Source organism: Saimiri boliviensis, chromosome 16 (assembly GCF_048565385.1).
Source record: "Saimiri boliviensis isolate mSaiBol1 chromosome 16, mSaiBol1.pri, whole genome shotgun sequence".
Classification (NCBI taxonomy): Eukaryota; Metazoa; Chordata; class Mammalia; order Primates; family Cebidae; genus Saimiri; species Saimiri boliviensis.
Window position 1 is genome coordinate 15332044 of NC_133464.1, and position 23093 is coordinate 15355136.

At 46.4% G+C, this 23093-nt stretch overlaps 1 protein-coding gene and 1 pseudogene across 5 annotated transcripts in view; both read right to left on the minus strand.

Annotated features, from left to right (window-relative positions):
* LOC141581595 (NADH dehydrogenase [ubiquinone] iron-sulfur protein 5-like) overlaps positions 1-12217 on the minus strand; it is a 28365-nt pseudogene extending 16148 nt beyond the window's left edge.
* Positions 1-23093, minus strand: part of FARP1 (FERM, ARH/RhoGEF and pleckstrin domain protein 1) — a 321741-nt gene that overhangs the window by 126363 nt on the left and 172285 nt on the right. The gene's annotated exons all lie outside the window — the stretch shown is intronic.

Below are 23093 nucleotides of genomic sequence, written 5' to 3' on the forward strand. Positions count from 1 at the left end.
AGTAAGACAAAGTACAAACACACAGATTCTCGATTTAGAAAAAAGAAACTTACAAATGAGTATATAACAAAAGTACACGAAGCGTATCTCACAACACTGAGTTTAGTCTAGAAGGACTAAAAGAGTTCTAAATGACTAAACACATTTTAAAGAAATATGAGTATCAAACAACCAGTTCCTTAGGTGTTTATCAACCACAGTTCTGGTAAACAAGATGGTTCGGCTTTGTTTACCAGATTCTGTACGCGCTGCCAAATGCAACAGAAAGGGATGCTGATTGATGGCCAGGATTTAATTAAGGCACTAATTCCGATCGACTGTGGCAGTGATTCCAAGGGCACTCTGGAAACCACAATTTGCCCCACACCTCCATTCCTGATTCTTCTCTATTTCTTTTTATTTCTCACGTTCACATACCACTTTCTAACACCCAAAAGACAGCATCATTTTCTAATGTTCCTTACACACTGCCGTCTTTCTCTGCTGGAAGGCACACCCCCAAGATAGGATCTTGCTTTGTTCACCAGAACAACATGAAGTATATCGTAGGTGCTGATAAAGATTTGCTGAATGAATAAAATAATAATTTTAAAACCATAATTCCCATGAAGAGACCATAACAGTACGGTCTTCAAGAAAAGCAACTATAAGATGGGGTCAATATTCTAAAGCCAATTACAGAAGAGTGTGTGTGTGTGTGTGTACACACGTGTGTATATATAGACATACATACATATAAAGAGAGGGAGAGAGAGCGAGAGAGAGCACACGCTAGAGCCAGAGCCAGAGCCAGAGCCACAGAGTCTCACTCTGCCGCCCAGGCTGGAGTGCAGTGGTGCAATCTCGGCTCGGCAAAATCTCAGCTCACTGCAACCTCCGCCTTCCGGGTTCAAGTGATTCTCCTGTCTCAGTCTCCCAAGTAGCTGGGATTACAGGAGCACGCCACTGTGCTCAGCTAACTTTTGTATTTTTAGTAGAGACGGGGTTTTGCCATGTTGGTCAGGCTGGTCTCGAACTCCTGACCTCGGGTGATCCATCCAGCTCGGCCTCCAATAGTGCTGGGATTACAGGCATGAGCCATCGCGCCCAGCTGAGAATGTACTTTTTTTATTTCAAGAACTTGTTGCTCAGAGATGCCTTCTGCAAAAAGCCATAAATGCTGACCACTAACAAAAGGCCAAGTATATGAAAATGCTTAAAGGAAACAGAGAAAATAGAGAACGACATTCTTTTGATAGGGAAATGTGTTCACTTCTACAACAACGCACAACAAAACTAGTCACGTGACGGTCACACGGGAAGAGAAGCATCTGGGGCAGTTTGAACTTGCAGAGTGAACGGGTTGCATCACAAGCTGTGACTGGCAGCGCACCCTTTCTATAAAATCCTGCAGGTGGCTTTTAAGAAAAAATTAAACAAGTGACTCTATCCATGTGTTGACTTTTTCCGGACTCAGTGCTCCTGGAGTTCAGGAGGCCCCTCCCTTATCCTCTGTCTTGCTTTCCATGTGGCTTCAGTTACCCTTGGTCAACCTCAGTCTGAAAATTTTAAACAGAAATGTTCAGAAATAACCCTAAGGTCTGAATTTCCTGCTGTTCTGAGTCGTGAGTTAATCTCTCGCCATCCTCTCTGTCCCACCCTGGGCATAACTCCTCCCTTCGCCCAGCAGATCCAGGCTGCCACCTGGCTGAGCAGACCGCCTTTCCAGATGCCGCAGTACCGGTTCAAGTCTCCCTTATGTCACTTCCGCAAGGCCCCAAACGGTAGTGCTGGCGGCAACTGGAACACATCAAAGCGAGCCTTAGAGCACTCCCTTTAAGTGAAAAGGCAAAAGGTCTTGACTTAATGAGGAAGGAAAGAGTCATGTGCTGAGGATGCTGAGACCTGCAGTAAGAATGAATCTTCCATCTGGGAAATTGTGAAGACGGAAAAAGAAATTCATGCTAGTTTTGCTGTGAGACCTCAAACTGCAAAAGCTACAGCCACAGTGTGTGATAAATGCTTGGTTCAGATGGCGGGGGTATTACATTTGTTGAAGACACGAACAGCAAGAAAGCGTAAGGCCCTCAACCCACGGAACAGACCTTCTCTTGGGAGCCCAGGGTAACCTTAAAGCTGTGTCTCTGGCTGTGAGGGGATGGGAGGTCGGAGCAGCCTGGTCACACTCCCCCCCACTACCCACCACCCTTGCTGAAGGCCACAGGCTTCTTCCCTAGGAGTGAACACAAGCCAGCTCTTTTCAAAGATTCCACCTGGGACTTCAACCAACGGCCTGACACCACCCCTTCCTTTTGTGATTTCAGTGGAACACCAAAGCAGCGCCGTGCCAGCCTGTGGGGGGTGTGCAGGAGGGCCTGGACAGCCTCAGCTCACCTTTCCACAGTAGAGGCCAGGAGACTCTGCCCTGCCATCATGCTAACACTGCCATGTTTTGAACATGGGACCCATGAATCTCAATTGTGTGGGCACGGTTCTCCTTCATGAATATTCCTGACTCCTCCTATGGCTTCCTGAATACGTCTATTACCCCGTCCTCATTCAGCACAAATTTCTGTCTTCTTTCCACGTTGGAAGTGCCTGTTTCTGGCTTCTGACCTGAGGCTAGGCTTCCCAGCCCATCAGAATTCCCGCTCTGCAGGCGGCAACGCTTCAGGAGAAACAGAAGGCTCCTTTCCAAATTTGCAAAACGGTCTCATTCTTCAGCTGACAACAGAAACGTGTCCCAATGGACAGCAATCAGGTCTGGTACTATTCAGGGCTTTAGGCATCCGCTGGGGTCTTGGAAAGTACCCCCCAACCCCCAAGAGGGAAGGAGGATATCAGAAACTTCGGTTCCCTTTCAACTGGCCCACCAGTTACCCCTGCTGCTCTGTTTTAAAATCTGGCCAAGAGAAGAAGCCTGGGATTTAGCACATTCCATTGTTAACTCATACTGGTTTTCAGTTTTTTGCTCAGTTTAAGCCCCTTGTTATATAAAGCCTTATCTTGAAGCGGACCATCCCAACAAGCACCGTTTTCATAATTCCCTTTCATGTATGTATCATCGCTGCAAAAAGTTAGCTTTTTGAAAACTGAAGGCAAACGTTAAGATATATAACAAAAAACATGGGTATAGATGACACATTTTAAAGAAAATCCCGCCAAATGATAAACTATAATTCAGTAACATAAAAGCCATCTTGGAAAACAGAGAAAGGTTTCTGAAAAAACAGTGCCAAGCAGTAAGAGCCATTTTAAAAACAAGTATTTTTTAAGCCTTCTATGATTTGACAGTATTCGAAATGTGAATCCACAGTGGTGACCTGCAGCAAGGAATTTACACAAATGAAAATGGAGGGTGTCTTCTTCCACAGAGAGTTAGGGATATTCAGAGCGACAGTATTCTATCAATTGCATGTGCTCATTAAATGCATTTGGTCCAAATTTATAAAAAGTTATGTGAGTGCTGTAAACAAATCAAATTAAAATACCAAAGGACAATAAGCATATTTTTGAAACAAAGAATCTGTCATCTATCCAAAATTAAACATGCTCTAAAAGCAGAGAGTTCAGAGGTTGGCCCAGGAATTGGATAGCTGAGACTCAATGCCAGCTGATGCAGGCAGCAAAATGATCTAGTTTTCAAAGCTTCGATCTGCCTTCACCATCTAACTCCTTCACCATGTGAGATGACTTTCACAAATTTTAAAGAATGATGCCAACAGAAAAGTTTATTAGAGCTGCATATTCTAGTTGGTACATATCAGGTACTCTATTTTATAAAAACCACCGTGAAAATGACATATTGTTCTCTCCTCCCTAAAGGCATCATTAGTCCAAATTGCACTGAATCAGGAGAGGAGACGCAGGAAGCCCTGCTTGTGTAAAAGAAATCAGGCAACAGATTCACAGAAACAGGAAGCAAAGCGGTGATTGCCAGGGGCCAAGGGAGGGGGAAATGGGAAGTTGATGAGTGGGAATAGGGTTTCAGATTGCAGGAGTTCTGAACCTCCGTTTCATGAAACGCTCTGAACCGTATGCTTAAACACGGTGAAGGTGGTAAATTGTATGTATGTGAGTTTTTTGTTTGTTTTTAACTAAAACAAGAAAAGAAAAGAAAGCAGTAAAGGCTACATCTCCAAAGTCTAAGCCTGTGAAAAAGAATGTTTCCTGAACGATGTTATAGGCCAGTCTGGTTTATTAATTGCTTGGAACAAAAACAGAAAGCAGAAACCAAACACTATAGGCAGGCACACACCTGCAACTGAATGTCCTTTTGCATATGTTGATTCATTACCAAGTAGACGAAGCCATGTGTGTCTTTATGTTTGATTTTCATTCATTTTTCAAAGCAGTCAGCTACTGAGGACTGCCCAATAGGAAAATTTCAAAAGCATTTATTATATCGTTAACAGCTCCATTTTTACTCAGTGTGCCTCTCAGCCTGTCAGGGAGAGCTATGCAGAGCAGCTATAAAACAAGCTTTGTTTTCGCTGCTAAAATGCCCCGTGGCTGTTGCAGGGTCTGGGGAACACAGTGCCGCTTTCAGGCCCCCAGGCCCGGGTGGTTTCAGGTTTTGTTTTGTTTTAAACATGAGATATAACTCTCACCATCATGCTGCATTTTACCAAATCCTCAGTCACAAAGACTTTCTTTCTTTCTTTTTTTTTTTTTAGGATGGAACAATACTTTATTTTTACACACTTTGACAAGGAGTTTTTCCACAAACAACCTTTCCAGTGGAGAACAGAGAACATGAAAATCAGCCTCCAGTTATCAGTAGCTGTGTCTGCTCAGGGCCGAGGCTCCCCCTTGCCCACGTGGTGAGGCGGAGGGGTGTACTTCCCTTCCTTCATCAGTTTTTCCCGTTGCCTCCAGATGGTATCCATATGTTTCATCGTTTTTTCCCGAAGTATATACTCTATGAAACCATCATATTCTATCTTGCACTCTTTTTCCACCTAGAGAGTACCAATTCCGTGTGCACATTCTATCCGTTCTTTTTCAAAAGCATGACATCGAGCAGGAAACTTGCAGGGCTGTTCGGCACTTTGGATTGTCCACCACTGATCTAGGTTAATGCCGAACCTTTTCTGCACGTCTGAGAAAGGCATGGCTGGAACTATCCGATGCTCGTGCCCTTGTCTCTTCTCTGGCCTCCGCTTCAAAGACTTTCTTATGATAGCTCCATGAAGATCAAACTGGACAAGCTACAAACATTGTGATAGATACTCTTGAGGAATCTTGAGTACGTGTTTGAGAAGTCTGTGCCTCTCGGATTTCTCAATGCCTTGTGTCAAGCCTGTGTAATCTCAAATTTAGGAACCTGATTCTGGGTTCCAGTGAAAGGTAGATTAGCAAGACAGGGAAGACCAGCATTTCTCCTGGATTTCAGTTTGTGACTCTCAACCCAGACGTCACCATTGCTTCACCAGTGAAGAACAGGACCAGTGCTGGTGAGATGGTTTACTCCTGGGCTCATCAGCCTAACCTAAATTTAATCAGCAAGCTGGGGAGTCAGGCAGGAGCGTGCTGTTCCAGGAATGTCATACAGATAATCGAGTACCAGAAACAGAACAAAAGAGATAGAGAGCTGTGACCAAGACGGAAAAAGAAAAGGAAAACACAACAGTTTTATTAACCAAGTTAGTAGTAAGTTGAGTGTAAAGATGAATCCAATGATGTAAAAACTAGAAATACTCATAGAAAGACAAATAGGCTGTGGAAACATAGAAACACAATAAAATCTTCTACTCCAGCATCACATGCATAAACCACATTACTCAAGGTTTATTTCCATGAGTCTTCCTTACAGACTACCTACCAATTGGTCTGGGAAATCTTCATGATATTCCCATGGTTCACAACAGAGTATCCTGAAATCCTTCTACAGTATCTATTTCACATTCTCTATCCAATTTGGCCAAGAATTTTCAACTCTTGTGTTAAAGCCTCAAAACACAGAGCAGTAAGGCATGGCCAACAAACAGAAGCCCTCAATGCCCACCATAAATAATAGTCTAGAAGGAAGCCATGGGCCATGGAGGCCAATAGATCAGAAGGTCTTCACTGTATGGCTCAAGTCGGAAAAGCAGCACCCACAGACCCCCGGAATGAGCTCTAGCTCATCAGGGCCTGATGCTTCCAAGAGTCTTTACTAGCACAAATGGGAAAGAGAAAAAGAGAGGAAGTTGAAAAGAGAACAGTTGTGAAGGCAGAAGCTGCCAAGGAGGCTCAGAAACACACACCAGGGGTGGTCAACACATTTTGAGCACAGAAAATAGACCAGTGAGTACATCACTTTTTTTTCTGAAAATAGTAAATCTTTTTTTTTTTCTTCTGAAGACATTAGAAAAAAAGCTAAGGGCATCCCTTCAAAAAATGAACTCTTTCCAGAAAATGTCAAATCATGATTCCATCACATGCTTCAAAGTGAACTGACGGATCATCAATTTCAGCTTCGTAACCACTTGCAGACAGTTATACATTAAACGTGAAAACATTGAATGCCAAGGTTACCCACTACAAAACAATCTTATACAAGGAGCAGCAGGAGCAGCAGGAACTGTGTTTCACTTTTCCATACTGCCAAAATACACAAGCTGGCGTAGGCGTGCCAAGATTTCCTCATGAAAATGAGGCTTCCATCACGAAAGACCGGGTGATGAAGGATGAGTAACGTGAACTTTTTCTTTCCAAGCCGCAAACGAAAACACAAAGAAAATCAAGAGCCACCTGGAATTGAGAAGCCCTTTCAAAGCCACCATTATATAAAACTTCAATGTACAAATGAAATAAAGGACTATCTTAACTCTTTAGTCAAACCTTAAAAGAAATTTTCCTATTGCATTTAATCAAGTAATAAAACCCTGATTTATGTGCAACTCCTCAGACACAGTTCAAGTTGTGATGAAACTCCAAAATGTGTATTAGTTACAAATATAAAAACGACTAAATTCAATTCTGGCTCTTGAGTTCATTGCTCTGAAGTTGGCGTCCTTATATAGGCTTTAAGAAATTGTTGACTCTCAACAGGGAAAATTATGGGGCTTGAATTCTGGAATGGAATTCCAGAGACATTTTCCTCTAAAGACTGAATACAGTTAACTGGAAATGGTATGTAAGAACTGGAGAATTTTTTTCTAATCTAGTAGCAAAATAAACTAGACATGTACTCTTTGTTTTTACATTCTGTTTTTCCCGTCTCCTATGAAAGTAAAAAGTTAATGACCAGAGATGTGCCAAGTAGAGAAATCTTAAAAGGTCACCTTCAAGAATTTTCACTTAAAATAAAACAACTTGGAAAGAACAGAATACATGTAGGTCAAAACAGGGATGTAACATTTTCATGTGTTAGGAGTAGGCTAAAAATATTTAACAGGCACAAAATCAGTGTACTGCTGATCTTATAATAATGGAAGTCTCAAAAGGAAAAATAAATAAATACTTCTATTTTAAATAACCACATCTCTGAAGCCAACAGGAAACTCATTAGAAAAAGAAGCCATGTGACTTTCTCATTATAGAGACCACCTGAACCATATTTTAAATAAAACTTAGTTGCCTTTCTAATTCCATTACCGGAGCACACCAGATTAAACAGATTAACAAAACTGTGGCAACAAATCTGAAATCTTATTATAAATATGCGCCTGGCAATTGCTCCTAACTCCCAACCAAAAAAAAAACAAGATACCATCTCGTGCCAGTTGGAATGGTGATCACTAAAAAATCTGGAGACAACAGATGCTGGAGAGGATGTGGAGAAATAGGAACACTTTCACACTGTTGGTGGGAGTGCAAATTAGTTCAACCATTGTGGAAGATGGTGTGGCGATTCCTCAAGGACCTAGAAATAGAAATTCCATTTGACCCAGCAATCCCATTACTGGGTACATATCCAAAGGATTATAAATTGTTCTATCATAAGGACACATGCACACGTATGTTCACTGCAGCACTGTTTACAATAACAAAGACCTGGAACTAACCCAAATGCCTACACCATGGAATACTATGCAGCCGTAAAAAAACAATGAATTCGTGTCCTTTGTAGGGACATGGATGAACCTGGAAGCCATCGTTCTCAGCAAACTGACACAAGCACAAAAAATCAAACACTGCCTGTTCTCACTCATAGGCGAGTGTTGAACAATGAGAACACATGGACACAGGGAGGGGAGCATCACACACTGAGGGCTATAGGGGGAGACTAAGGGAGGGACAGTGAGGGTAGGGAGCTGGGGAGGGATAACATGGGAGAAATGCCAGATATAGGTGATGGGGATGGAGACAGCAAACCACATTGCCATGTATGTACCTATGCAACAATCCTGCATGATCTTTACATGTACCCCAGAACATAAAATGCAATTATATATATATAAAAGTGTTAAAATAATATAGCCATCATTTTATTGATATAAACAACAAATCCTTTCACCATGGATAATTAAAAGTGAGACAAATATAACCATTTCTAGAAGGCATGTAATTTTAAGCAATGTTTAATGTCAGAAGCCACTGCTGTTACACCTTGCAATTGTGTAGTGCCAGCAACCATGTATCTATATTACTGTTTTTTCAAACATGGGTTTATTCACAACCATAAACTCTTCCTATTAAAAATACAAACATTTTTCTCCCTCTCCAATGACAAATAGCCATTCTGCCAAAAGGTCTGGAGAAACAAATTTCTAGGCAAATCATCTGTGTGTGGCTAACACGCGCGTGTGTGGTATATACAGTATGTGTGTGGCTGATGTGCATGTGTGTGGTATATACAGTATGTGTGGGGCTGACATGCATGTGTGTGGTGTATACGGTATGTGTGTAGCTGACATGCATGTGTGTGGTATATACGGTATGTGTGTGGCTGACATGCATGTGTGTGGTATAAACGGTATGTGTGTGGCTGATACGCACGTGTGTAGTATATCCAGTATGTGTGTGGCTGACATGCATGTGTGTGGTATATACGGTATGTGTGTGGCTGATACGCACGTGTGTGGTATATCCAGTATGTGTGTGGCTGACATGCATGTGTGTGGTATATATGGGGCGTGTGGTATATACAGTATGTGTGACTGACATGCATGTGTGTGTGTGGTATATATGTGTGTTGTATATACAGTATGTTTTGGCCGACAGACATCTGTGTGTGGTATATATGGTATGTGTGTAGCTGACATGCATGTGTGGTATATACGATATGTATGTGGCTGACATGCATGTGTGTGTGGTATATACAATATGTGTGTGGTATATACAGTATGTGTTGGCTGATATACGTGTGTGTGGTATATACAATATGTGTGTAGCTGACATGTGTGGGTGGTATATACGGTATGTGTGTGGTTGACATGCATGTGTGTGTGTGGGCCCAACTGTTCCCGACATGTGTGTGTGGTATATATGATATGTGTGTGGTATACACAGTGTGTGTGACTGACATGCATGTGTGTGTGGTATATACAGTATGTATGTGGCTGACATGCATGTGTGTGGTATATACGATATGCATGCGGTATATACAGTGTGTGTGGCTGACATGCATGTGTGTGTGGTATATACAGTATGTATGTGGCTGACATGCATGTGTGTGTGGTATATACGATATGTGTGTGGTATATACGGTAGGTACGTAGCTGACATGCATGTGTGTGGTATATACGATATGTGTATAGCTGATGTGTGTGTGTGGTATATATGGTATGCGTGTGGCTAACATGCGTGTGTGTGTGTGTGGCATATACAGTATCCGTGTGGCTGTGTTTTCAGTTGGTTGTGTTTCGGCTGCTTTTGTGCAAAATGGCTACTACAACCATGAAATTTGAAATCTCTGAAATACACCATACCAGAAAGTCCTCAGTTGAGCTGTGATTCTGCAATAATTCGGGGGTAACAGCCTCTGCTCAGTGCCTTCTTCCCATCACTCGATAGTTTTCCTTCTGTTTCCAGTAAGAAGCACCTAAGCTCCCGGTCCCGGCTGCATGGCAGTCAGAGAGAACTGCACTTGGCTCAGGAGCACTGGCAGGCAAGACGGCTGATGGTGCAGCACAGTGGCTCTTGCAAAACAAGGTGACCTGCAGCCCAAATCCCAGTGTTCCCGGAAGCAAGTGGACCTGGGTCGGAGCTAGGCTGCTGTCTCTCTGGAAGCGGCATCATGTCACTAACAATACTTCACATTGCCACTATGGGCCATGGACTGCCTATCAGGTGGTGCTGAATCCCTGCTAAGCCCTATGCTAGGTACCTTTTTTTTTTTTTTTTAAATTGAGATCAAGCTCGCAGGTCTGCAAATGAAGGGAATAAGGCAGGCACCAAAGAGCTAGCCCCGGAGGGAAACAGACAGGGTATCTGAGCACACAGACCTGGCTCACAGAACCTCGCCATCCGCAGCTGCATTCCACCCTGGGTGTTTGGGTGTTTGAGACACCCCCATACTGTGAGGATCACTTTCCATTTTCTGTGTGAGACATCTCAAGGTAGTTCTTCATTTACAGCCGAAGTAGTAGTAAGTCATTCAGAAATATACTTTTAACTTTTTTTTTCCAACTTATTTTCAAGAAAACAATGTCTTTTTTTTTTTCCCAGCAACTGTAGGTACCCAGATTTCAAAGATAAAGACTAGGCTTGGATTTGCTATACATCTACTAGAATGGCAGAATATAATAATTATTTGAGGAGAATAAAAAAGTTTGATCCTCAGCACTTTGGGAGGCCGAGGCGGGTGGATCACGAGGTCGAGAGATCGAGACCATCCTGGTCAACATGGTGAAACCCCGTCTCTACTAAAAGTGCAAAAAATTAGCTGGGCATGGTGGCACGTGCCTGTAATCCCAGCTACTCAGGAGGCTGAGGCAGGAGAATTGCCTGAACCCAGGAGGCGGAGGTTGCGGTGAGCCGAGATCGCGCCATTGCACTCCAGCCTGGGTAACAAGGGCAAAACTCCGTCTCAAAAAAAAAAAAAAAAGTTTGATCCTGACAAAATATTAATCCACATGCTCTACTGTGGGTTTACACCACGTCTACATTTTTGAAGGGGAAGGAGAGAAATGAATGGAGACTGGGAACTGAGTCTTGACTTTCCGTAATAAATTGTATTATTCTCTTCCAAGTATTTGACTATTTAAAAACTACATTTCAGGCCAGGTGTAAGTGGCCCATGCCTGTAATCCCAACATTTTGGGAGCCAAAGCGGTAGATTGCTTGAGCCCACGAGTTTGAGACCAGCCTGGGCAACAGAGCAACACCACATCTTTACAAAAAATAGGCAAAAGTTGGGCAGGTATGGTGGTGCACACCTGTGGTTGCAGCCACTTGGGAGGCTGAGGCAGGAGGACTGCATGAGCCTGGGAGGCTGAAGCTGCAGTGAGCTGAGATCCTGTCACTGCACTCCTGCCTGGGCAACAGAGTGAGAGCCTGTCAAAAACAAACAACAACAAAAAACTAAGCTCCAAAGGAAGCAATAGGTACGTATGAAGACATCTATGTCTTATATTTCACCCAGATGCATACATGAAACACACACACTTTCCAGATAGATACAAAAGCCACCAGGGGCACAGACAAGTGAGGGCAGCCCCATCACCTACTGCCTACAACTGGAGGGAGGGGCCAGGAGCTCTAGAGAGACAGGGCAGACAGCAACAGAAAGGAAAGAGAAGGCAGGCTGCCGGGTGGGGTGGCGGTAGGCTGGCCGACCAGCCCTCCGTCCCAGCCTCGGACTATGCAAGGTCAAATGGGGAGAGTGAGGCAGTCCTGGAAAGCAATGGCCTCCACCAGGGAGATGCCAGGGAGCCCGAGAGCAGCCTGTGGCTCTCCTCCTTGGTCACATCTTCCCCGATTAAGTGAGTTGGCAGCTTTGCCACTGCTATGAATGAACTAACTGTGCCTCACTCAAATTTACAGGTAGAAGTCCTAACCCTCTGTGTGGCTGTGTTTAGAGTAAGGAAGTATAGCAATTAAGGTTAAACGAGGTCATAATGATGCAGCCCTGATCCAAAAGAATTCACGTTCTTAGAAGAGATGGTTGGGAATGGTGGCTCACGCCTGAAATCCCAGCGCTCTGGAAGGCCAAGGCGGGCAGACTGCAAGCTCAGGAGCTTGAGACCAGCCTGAGCAACACAGGGAGACCAAGTCTCCACAAAAAATACAAAAATTAGCCAGGCATGGTGGCGCATGCCTGTCATCACAGCTACTTGGGAAGCTCAAGTGAGAGGATCCCTTGAGCCCAGGAGCCTGAGGCTGTTGTGAGCCGTGATCCCACCCATTGCACCCCAGTCTGGGTAGCAGAGCAAGACCCTGTCTCAAAAAAAAAAAGGAGGAGGAGGAGAAGGAAGGAAGGAAGTGAAAAGGGAGGAGGAGGAGGAAGGAGGACATGAAAAGGGAGGAGGAGGAGGAGGAAGAAAGGAAGGAAGTAAAGAAGAGGGAGGAGGGGGAGAGGGGAGGGGGAGGAGGGGGAGGGGGAGGAGAGAAGCGGGGGAGGAGGGGAGGGGAAGAGGGGGAGGGGGGAGGGGGGAGGGGAGGAGGGGGGAGGGGAGGAGGGGGAGGAGGGGGAGGGGAGAAGCGGGGGAGGAGAGAAGGGGGAGGAGGGGGAGGGAGAGGAGAGAAGAGGGGAGGAGGGGGAGGGGAGGAGGGGGGAGGGGAGGAGGGGAGGAGGGGGAGGAGGGGGAGGGGAGGAGGGGGAGGGAGAGGAGAGAAGAGGGGAGGAGGGGGAGGGGAGGAGGGGGGAGGGGAGGAGGGGGAGGAGGGGGAGGAGGGGGGGAGGGGGAGGAGAGAAGCGGGGGAGGAGAGAAGGGGGAGGAGGGGGAGGGAGAGGAGAGAAGAGGGGAGGAGGGGGAGGGGAGGAGGGGGGAGGGGAGGAGGGGGAGGGGGGAGGGGAGGAGGGGGAGGGGGGGAGGGGAGGAGGGGGAGGGGAGGAGAGGCGATCATGGTGACACCACCAGAGTTTGCTTGCTCTCCCTCTGTCATAAGAGGACACTGTTAAGTAGGCAGCCCTCTGCAAACCAAGAAGAGAGCCCTCACCAGGATCGAGATTGGCCAACACCTTTATTTTGGACTTCCAGCCTCCAGAACTGTGAGCAAATACGATTCTGTTGCTGAAGCCACCCAGTCGACGGCATGTGGTTATGACAGCCCCACCTAAGTGGTATGGAGCCACTGACAGGAAAATAGAGAGCGGATCAATTAAAAACTCAAATCCCATCTTTACCTTCTTTGGACAACAAGCGGATAGCAACCAGTCACCTTTACAGCTGGAAAGGGTCTTAGACTACAAGGAAGGGGATTTTGTCTTGAGGACAGATTTCCATTTTCAAATATTCTTACGAAGTCAATGCCTACAGTTCAAAGCAAGGAAAGAGACCACCCAAAATTGGGCTTCATTTGCTAGCTGTGTAGGCGAGCGGCTGTGCCAGCTACTCAAGAAGCTGGCACCAAAAAAAAAAAAAAAAAAAAAAAAAAAAAAGAAGCTGAGGCAGGAGGATCCCTTGAGCCCAGGGGTTCGAGGCTGCAGTGAGCTATGATCGATCATACCACTGCACACCAGCCTGGGTGACAGAGCAAGACCTTATGCCTTAAACACACACACACACACACACACACACACACACACACACACACACGCAATTTTTTAAAATGAGGTTTCATTTTTGAAATCTCTCTTGCTCTCCCCTCTCTGGTACCTGCAATTTCCTTTAGGATTAGCTTTGGCCAAACTAATAACCCAACAGGGAATGGCCGCTGGAAGCAGACAGAAGTCGGCCTGCACTCCACACAGCTGGGTGCGTTGTGTGCTGAGCATGGAGCTGCTTGCTCTCCAAAAATACACTTGTAAAAACTGCCATTCTGGAGGTGATTTCAGAGTCAGCCTTACAGGTGTTCCTTCCTAAGCTTTCCTAACCTACTGAGACCACCTAACAAAAGTGGTAGGTAAAAGCACCCCTATTTGCTTTCCAACTGATTGCTTCTGAGCTGGAGTTAATTCATCACAATGAACCCACCAGTCATACATTCTGAAATGTCGGGCCTAGTGTTATCTCTGGTTCCATCACAGTGGTGGAAGCAGTGGCTCACGCCTGTAATCCCAACATGTTGGGAGGCCCAGGTGGGCAGATCACCTGAGGTCGGGAGTTCGAGACCAACCTGACCCACATGGAGAAACCTCATCTCTGCTTAAAAAAAAAAACAGAAACAAAAAAACAGGTCCCCCATTGAAGGGGACAAGATTGATTTTGGCAAAATCTCCCCATGACAGAGTCAATTGATAAAACTATAAACAAACGGCTGAGCACAGTGGCTCACGCCTGTAATTCTAGCACTTTAGGAGGCTAAGGTGGGCGGATCACAAGGTCAGGAGTTTGAGACCAGCCTGGACAACATGGGGAAACCCTGTCTGTATTAAAAATAGAAAAATTAAACAGGCGTGGCGGCAGGCGCCTGTAGTTCCAGCTCCTGGGAGGCTGAGGCAGAAGAACCATTTGAACCTGGGAGACAGAGGTTGCAGTGAGCTGAGATGGCACCGTTGCACTCTAGCCTCGCGACAGAGTGAGGCTCCATCTCAAAACAAACCAACCAACCTACAAACATGCTTGCAATGCAGTGCTCTGGCATCCACTAGTTATAAATGAAAACTTCAGCTGTGTTACAGAATGTGTTTTGACGCAGAGACGAAGATGACTTGGGAGAACCCTGAGGTGACAGACTCGGGACATGTTCAAAGGCATGGCTGCTAGAGGCTGAGGTCTCTGAGGTGACGGGCCTCACCTGGATGGGAAGGGACTGCGGCCCAGTGTCTGCAGGGTATGTGGCACCAGGAGCTGCAGGGGGTCAGCCACGCACAGGCTATGTGACCTGGGACACGTTCTTTAACCTATGCCTTGGTTTCCTCATCTATAAAATTTGGGATGATCGAAGAATCTACCTAGCAAGGTTCTCATGGAGATTAAATAAGTTTTCACATGAAAGAACTTCTAGCAGTGCCTGGCTGTCAGCAGGAATCCCCCATTGGTTAGGGGTTTTACTTGCTAATGGCATTATGACTTTTTTAGGGAGTCTGCATGTGAGAGTAGGAGACAGCTGGTCCCAGCTGGGGGTAGCTCTTCACTCTACCGTCATAAATAGCTCAGCACCTTCCTGAGACAGGGGTTGATATACACTGCATGACAGAGCAGCCTGCAGTCAAACGTTCACAAACAAGAAATTCAGCAGCAACCATGAGGGTTGACATAGTCCAGCTGAAAGCATCTCATGTGACAGATTCCTCCGCATTCCCCAGGTCCATGACATAAGCTGCACTTTAGTGTCACAGCTGGAAAGCGCTGGCGGGACTGTCTGTAGGAGGGAGAGGCCTGAACATCTGAGAACATCTGAAACCACTTAAGATTATTAATGACAGTAAGATGCTGAAAAATGTAAAGTTCTAGGAGGTATTTTACTTGAGAATCACAATTATAACTCAGCCTTGGAAGTGAAATTGGCATGAAATTTCTTACTCCCTGACTGCTCTTCCTGCTGGGCTGGGACTCAGAAAACCATCAGTGAATTCTGAAGTCTCCTCGTCATAGTGACTCAAGCATTCACCGTCTCCTCTGCATCTTTTCTTTTCCAGGACACCACAGGTGAAGGAAAGAAGAGCGAGCAGATGTGTGCTCCTAAGCCCGGCCGTCTCCACCCACTGCCGCACTCCTCAGCCTTCCCCGACACAGTCTGGTTTTCCCAGAGCACATGGCACTTTCATGAAAGACCACCTGTTCTCACATCTATCTCCTGAAACTCCTTTAAGAGTGGAGACAAATGGGCACATGTAACTTGAGTTGTGAGGTTCAGAAACTAAGATAAGTGCTTGAACATAACACATCAGCTGGTTTAATGGAACATCTTTGCACAAAACATTTCATCCTTGGCTGGGCAGTGTGGCTCATACCAGTAATACCAGCACTTTGGAAGGTCAAGGTGGGACACTGCTTGAGCCCAAGAGTTCGGGACCAGCCTGGGCGATATAGTGAGACCCCAGTCTTGGCAACAATTTAAACGGCTGGGCATTGCGGTATGCGCCTGTGGTCCCAGCTACTCAGGAGGCTGAGGTGCACTGTGGCTGCAGTGAGCCGGAGTCACGCCACAGCACTCCAGCCTAAGTGACACAGAAAGGCCCTGTTTCAAAAAATAAACAACTAGGCCAGGTGCAGTGGCTCACATCTGTAATCCCAGCACTTTGGGAGGCCGAGGCAGGTGGATCACGAGGTCAGGAGATTGAGACCATCTTGGATAAAATGGTGAAATCCCGCCTCTACTAAAAATACAAAAAATTAGCCAGGCGTGGTGGTGCGCGCCTGTACTCCCAGCTACTTGGGAGGCTGAGGCAGGAGAATCTCTTGAACCCAGGAGGTGGAGGTTGCAGTGAGCCAAGGTCGCACCACTGCACTCCAGCCTGGTGACAGAGTGAGACTCTGTCTCAAAAAAAAAAAAAAAAGAACACACACACACACAGAAACAAACAAATGACCAAAATCTCATCTTTAACTCACAGTCGATTGTTACTGTGCCATCTGCCATCTGAGAAGTTCCAAAGAACTATTTAAAGAGCGCTGGGAGTGCTGTCCTGCTGGCCATCCACGGCTTGGCCTCCCAGCTCTGGATGTCTTAGCCTCTCTCTCCCCACACAGGGTCCTGGTGTTTTTCCAGCCTTCCCTGCTCCAACTCTTTGAACCATCTGCTGTCTTCAATCAAGTCCCAGGCAAACACAAAGTTCCCCCCAACAACACAGACACACAAAATGGACAATGGGTCTGCCCCACTGTTCCCTAATTGGCTCATCCGATTTCCCCAGAGGTGCTCTGGGAAATGCCTCCTGCGGGAGAGTGAGCTGGGCTATTCATGAGGTCTAATTGCCTCAAAAAGCAGACAGCAATTTGCAGTGCCTGGCTGATTTCATTTAATTTGCTTTAAGCAGATTGTGCTGTCATGTCAAACTACCCAGGATTCCACCACACCCATTTTCCCACCTCTTTCTTTTTTGAGCCGTCTTGAAATTATGAAATGAATAACAATACTTTGGCAAGCTAATACCATTTGGCCAGCACTGTCCTTTACATCATATTATATGATTCTTAATTATGTCGATGTGAATAGACAGAAATTAGCATTTATGGAATGCTGAAGTGTTGTGAATTGCACCAGGCACACTGAATATACATGACTTCGTCAAATCCTTGTAGGACTCTGAGACATGGGAACTGTCTGGGGAAAAAACTTAATCATTACGAGGTCCCTTCATAAGCACTGGGTAAAAACATCAGTTTTGAAGCATTTTTAAAGATGACATAAAACAGTAAATGTTAGCTGGGCATGGTGGTAGGTGCCTATAATCCCAGCTACATGGGAGGCTGAGGCAGGAGAATCGTTTGAACCCAGAAGGTGGAGGCCGCAGCGAGCCGAGATCTCATTGCATTCCAGCCTGGGCAACAAGAGCAAAACTCCGTCTCAAAAGCAAACAAAAAAAATCTGCAAAATAGTAAATGTTGCTAACCAGCAGAATGCCATGTATATAGTAGGATCTCAGGAAAATGTCTGCTACGTTCACTTTCTCAGCAAGAAGCATGTGAATATACAACTGGCTCCTTGTCAAACACTGACGCAAGCTATAGGGTTGACCCCAAGCCCCCCTGCCTGCATCTGCACCCACTCACACACACGCATCCTTCTCCCCACAGGCCTGAGCTTGAACCCAGCTCAATCCATGTTACGCACGAGGGTTCTGCAGCTTGGGCAGCCTTGGAGACCTGTCAAACAGTGAGTGAGCCGCCAGGACGGGACCCTCATCCTAAACCCAGTCTTTGTTAGAGCTCTGACGGTGACTTGCAAGGTGGTGGTTTGTCCTGAAGTCTAGTCTTTCCCAAATGTGGGCTATCACAAGCGCTCTTGTGGGGCGAGGAGGTGAGCAATGAGCAGGCTGAGATGAGGAGGCGGCTGGCGGGTCCTTGCCTATGATCCCTTCCCAGTGCTGTGTGCCACATTACTTCTTCCGCATTTTCTTCTCTGAAGGAACAATGCTGGACTCATGCTAAAAGGTTCGCAGGCCACCAAAGCAAAAATCTCTTGGCTGGGGCTGCGAGGGGAACCTTAGGTATCAGAGAGAGTAAGGCCCCTGGCAGCCTTAGGTGGGAGGCTTGAATATTTCTTTCTTTCTTTCTTTTTTTTTTTTTTTTTTGAGACAGACTCTTGCTCTGTCGCCAGGCCAGAATGCAATGGTGCGATCTCGGCTCACCGCAACCTCCACCTCCCTGGTTCAAGCAATTCTCCTGCCTCAGCCTCCCGATTAGCTGGTACTACAGGTGCATGCCAACACGCCCGGCTAATTTTTGTATTTTTAGTAGAGACAGGGTTTCACCATGTTGGCCAGGACAGTCTCCATCTCTTGACCTCGTGGTCTGCCTGCCTCGGCCTCCCAAAGGGCTGGAATTACAGGTGTGAGCCACAGCACCCGGCCACGTATCAGTTTCTTGGGGACAAAGGTTCACTCATGGGTGTTAAAGCAACAAAAATTTATCCTCTCAGTTCAGGAGGCCAGAAGTCCACGGTCAAGGTGTCGGCAGGGCCAGTTCCTCCTGGAGATTCTGGGAAAATCTTCTCCATGCTGCTCCTAGTGGCACTGGCCAGTCCTGACATCTGTCCCTGGGTTTGTGGCTGTGGCACTGCAGTCTCTGCCTCCAATCATCACGTGGCCTTCTCCCTGGGCCCGCACGTTTGCATAGATTCTTGTGTGTGTGTGCGTGTGTGCATGCATGCACGTGATTGTATGTGTGCACACGTGTGTGCGTGTGCATGCATGTGTATGTGATTAGAACCCACCCAACTCCAGCATGGCCTCACATTAACTTACATCTTCATTACGTCTGCAAGGACCCTGCTCCCAAATTAAGTCACATTCACGGACTTTAGAGCTTCAACATGTATTTTTGGCAAGAGCACAGTTCAAATCACAACAGCTTGTCTTCCGGAGCAGCCCATGAAAGAAAAGCCCCGCCCATTTCTCCAAATTATGTCTGTGATAAAGTCAGAAGCTGCAATGTAAAGACCTCGGGGAAGCTAGGAAGCCCAGCTGAGAGAGAGGGCAGAGGGCTCATGCGGAGGGCCTCTATGGTAACTCCAGAACACGCCTCGGGTCTGTTCCGCGTCAAAATTTACTCTTGTTCTTATGCAAGAGAGGCTTATAAATGGATGTAAGAGATGCTTCAGATATTTTTTTTATAAATAATGTCCCCATCTTCTAAAGCCTCCTACTTTTAAAAAATAACTCTAGGCTGGGCACGGTGGCTCACACCTGTAATTCCAGCACTTTGGGAGGCCGAGGCAGGTGGATCACAAGGTCAAGAATTCAAGACCAGCCTGGCCAACATGGTGAAACCCTGTCTCTACCAAAAATACAAAAATCAGCTGAATGTGGCAGAGTGTGCCTATAGTCCCGGCTACTCGGGAGGCTGAGGCAGGAGAATCACTTGAATCCGGAGGCAGAGGTTGCAGTGAGCTGAGATCGTGCCACTGCACTCCAGCCTAGGTGACAGAGCATGACTCCGTCTCAAACAAACAACACCACACACACACACACACACACACACACACACACACACACACACCCCTCTGCCCCAGCTATGTGTACTAATTATAGTAACCTCTTTTCCGATGGGGGAAAAAAAACGCATTCTAAATTTCTTATATCATCAAAATTAAAACTAAAATGCTAGAATAAATCCATCTTTTCTCCATCTCAAACATTTACAGTTTGAAGTACACACATACACCTTGCCAACTGAGCTATGACCATCTTAAAAACAGCAGTTATGTTGCAGTCAGGCAAACCCATCATTACAGTAGCCATTCCTGCTCATCAAAGTTTATTTTTGAAAGTACAAGTTCTCTCTAGGAGAATTTCAAAGGCTCTTACTTTATTTAAAGTTTCTCTAGAAAGAGAAGATTTTTAAGTAGAAGAAAGGGCCACCAACCAAAATGCTGGGAATGCATTGAAAAGCCACCACTTTACTAACATGTGCACGGGCACATACAGACACACACACACACACAGCCAGCCCTAACTTGCCATGTATCCATTTTCCTTGCTCTCAACTGGCAGGGGAAGATGAAGAGAGAATGTCATGAAATTAAAAGATAGTAAAACATTTAAAAGGCCAAAATTAATTGACCCAACAGGAAGCAGACCATGGCCGGAGGTGGGAGTGGGGATCGCACACAGGTCTGCTAGGACTTTAGCAGCCACATTCCTTTTTGAGGGGAGTTTAAAAAAAAAAAAAAAACCTTGAGATTAAATCCCACTCAGCCATTCCTTAGCTGTCGGACTGTGATGTGGTACTGATCATTTTGGGCTTCAGTTTCCTCATCTGCAAATTGAGGATAACTTCCCAAAGCTTGCAGGTTTGTGGTAGAGATGAAACATATCACATGTAACAGATGCATGAGGCCACCAGGGCCACAGGGAAGTTTAATCAAGGATGGTGCTGCTGTTAATCTGTAAGTGTGATTGCTTCTGCTGTAACTAAGAAGTTAATGTTTACTAAGAAGCCACAGGTCCTAAAGCCAGTCTTCCGCGGAATTTCCCTTACTACCTCCCCTCGCCTTTCACAAACTGCCCACAAACAGAGCCTGTTTCCTGCTCCACGAACCCTACATTTCTGGGAATGCTATTGCTATGCCCTTTGACCATTCCTTCTTAGATAACAGGGAGGAGGGACTCTGACCGTTCTTTTCCAAGGAGTTTAACTCCCTCTGCAAGGGGGCAGGAAGAAGGGTATACTGAGATTTATCTCCAACAGGAAGCTTAAGACAGATAAACTCAAATCTCAATGCACAATTTCAGTGTACTCAAAAATCCTGTCTTTCATAGAGGATAAAGTTACTCTGAAACAAATCGACATCCTGACCCATGTCACCCACCAGCACGTCACACCGCACCTCCAACTGCACAGCCCATGTATTTCATCCCCTCCTCTAAAATCTACCAAGCGTTCACACTTGCGGATATCAGTATCTACCCCATCTCCAAATGTCAACTCAGATCTTCCACATTTCAGACTTTACGAATTAGCGAAGTAGTCATTTTTGAAAATTTCAGTAAGATTGGAATTTTTTAATTCCTAGTTTCAAATTATTCAATTTAATGTGCTCTGGGGCCATGGGAAGACAGGTGCACCTGGGCATCAGCACAGCTGCATGGATGATGAGGACGCCTGCATCATCTTTGTGATGCCTAATTACTGATGTGCGGATTTACTCCAGGCTGTGGCTGTAACCCTTAGGAGGAGAGGAGTTTAACTGTGGTAACTGGGAAATGCCATGAAGGGAGCCATTCCTGGGGAGGCACAGAGGCCACCTGCCTCTCTGGAGTCATGGGATCCGGTCTAGGAAGGACAAAGCTGCCGTCAGGAAGCCGGGCAGGCATACTGCAGTGGGAAGTCATCATCATTCTGTGTCTTCATTTCCCTGCATGCCACTGAGTTTATCTTACACTTAAGCCTATTATGGAAAAAAACATGTAATCTATCAAGTGAGACAAAAGAGCAGATTGGAGGAAGAGAGAGAGAGGATGGTTCCAGCGGCGTAAAAACCAGACATCAATGCACACAGACAGAGGAAGAGGTCGAAGAGAGGACAATATCCCAAGTATAAGGGGATTACTTCTGAAGACCAGGATTACAGATGTGGAATCTATTTCCACCTTTCTGTTGTGTCACTGATGATGGGAAGGTGCATAGAAATGGCTTCGTAACAAAGGAAAACAATGCAAGTGTTCACCTGCTGTTCTGAGTTTGCCTGTTTGAGGTAAGGGGCTGCTGCCTACACAGGAAAAGGTCCGCATCACCTAGCCCAGGGGTCCCCAAACTTTTTACACAGGGGGCCAGGTCACTGTCCCTCAGACCGTTGGAGGGCCGGACTATGCAAGGTGTGACACCCTTCACAGCCAGCGCTGCTGCCTCCACTATCCCAGACAGCGGTATACAGTGTCCCAGGCCCAGCACCGCCTCCAGGGCTGTATACAGGGATGGCAGTGATCAGCCCGTGACACTGTGTATACAGCGTCCTGGACATCTGCAGCAGTGGGCCTCTTCCATGGGAAGCCCACTGCTGCATGTTTCCCCTATTATAAGACACCTCCTAAAAATAAGACAGCCCCCGTTTTTTGGGGGTAAAATTAATATAAGACAGGGTCTTATAACAGGGGAAACATGGTGTGTAGTAATGTGGGGGGAGACTTCTGGGCAAAGGGAGGTTATAGGGGCCATGATGTTGTTGTACATTTTGGGGAGTATGGGGGCCATTGTACTGTGCAGTAATGGTTACAGTGCTTTGCCCTTCTTCCTACTTCTGCTGTTATTTCACACGCTTCTGGTGATGTGGGGCGCTGCAGCCGCAGACCGGATGTGCGTCATGTGACACGCTTCTGGAGCCATGATGCGTGTGTCCCGCGTCACCGGAAGTAGTACTGTACGTGAGCGATGCTGCCACATACAGTACTCCAGGAGCACAGGATGCGGATTGTGCCCCTCTCACTGACCACCAATGAAAGAGGTGCCCCTTCCTGAAGTGCGGCAGGGGCCGGATAAATGGCCTCAGGGGGCCGCATGAGGCCCACAGGCCGTAGTTTGGGGACCCCTGACCTAGCCCCTCAACACATATCCGCATCATCTAGCCCCTCAACACCTATACATATCACCTAGCCCCTCAATATGTATCTGCATCACCTAGCCCTCAACACATATCCGTATCACCTAGCCCCTCAACACATATCTGCATCGCCTATCCCCTCAACACCTATCCCCACCACCTAGACCCTCAACACCTATCCCCACCACCTAGACCCTCAACACCTATCCACATCACCTAGCCCCTCAATACCTATCTGCATCACCTAGCCCCTCAACGCCTACCCGCATCACCTAGCCCCTCAACGCCTACCCGCATCACCTAGCCCCTCAACGCCTATCCTCATCACCTAGCCCCTCAACGCCTACCCGCATCACCTAGCCCCTCAACGCCTACCCGCATCACCTAGCCCCTCAACGCCTATCCTCATCACCTAGCCCCTCAACGCCTATCCGCAT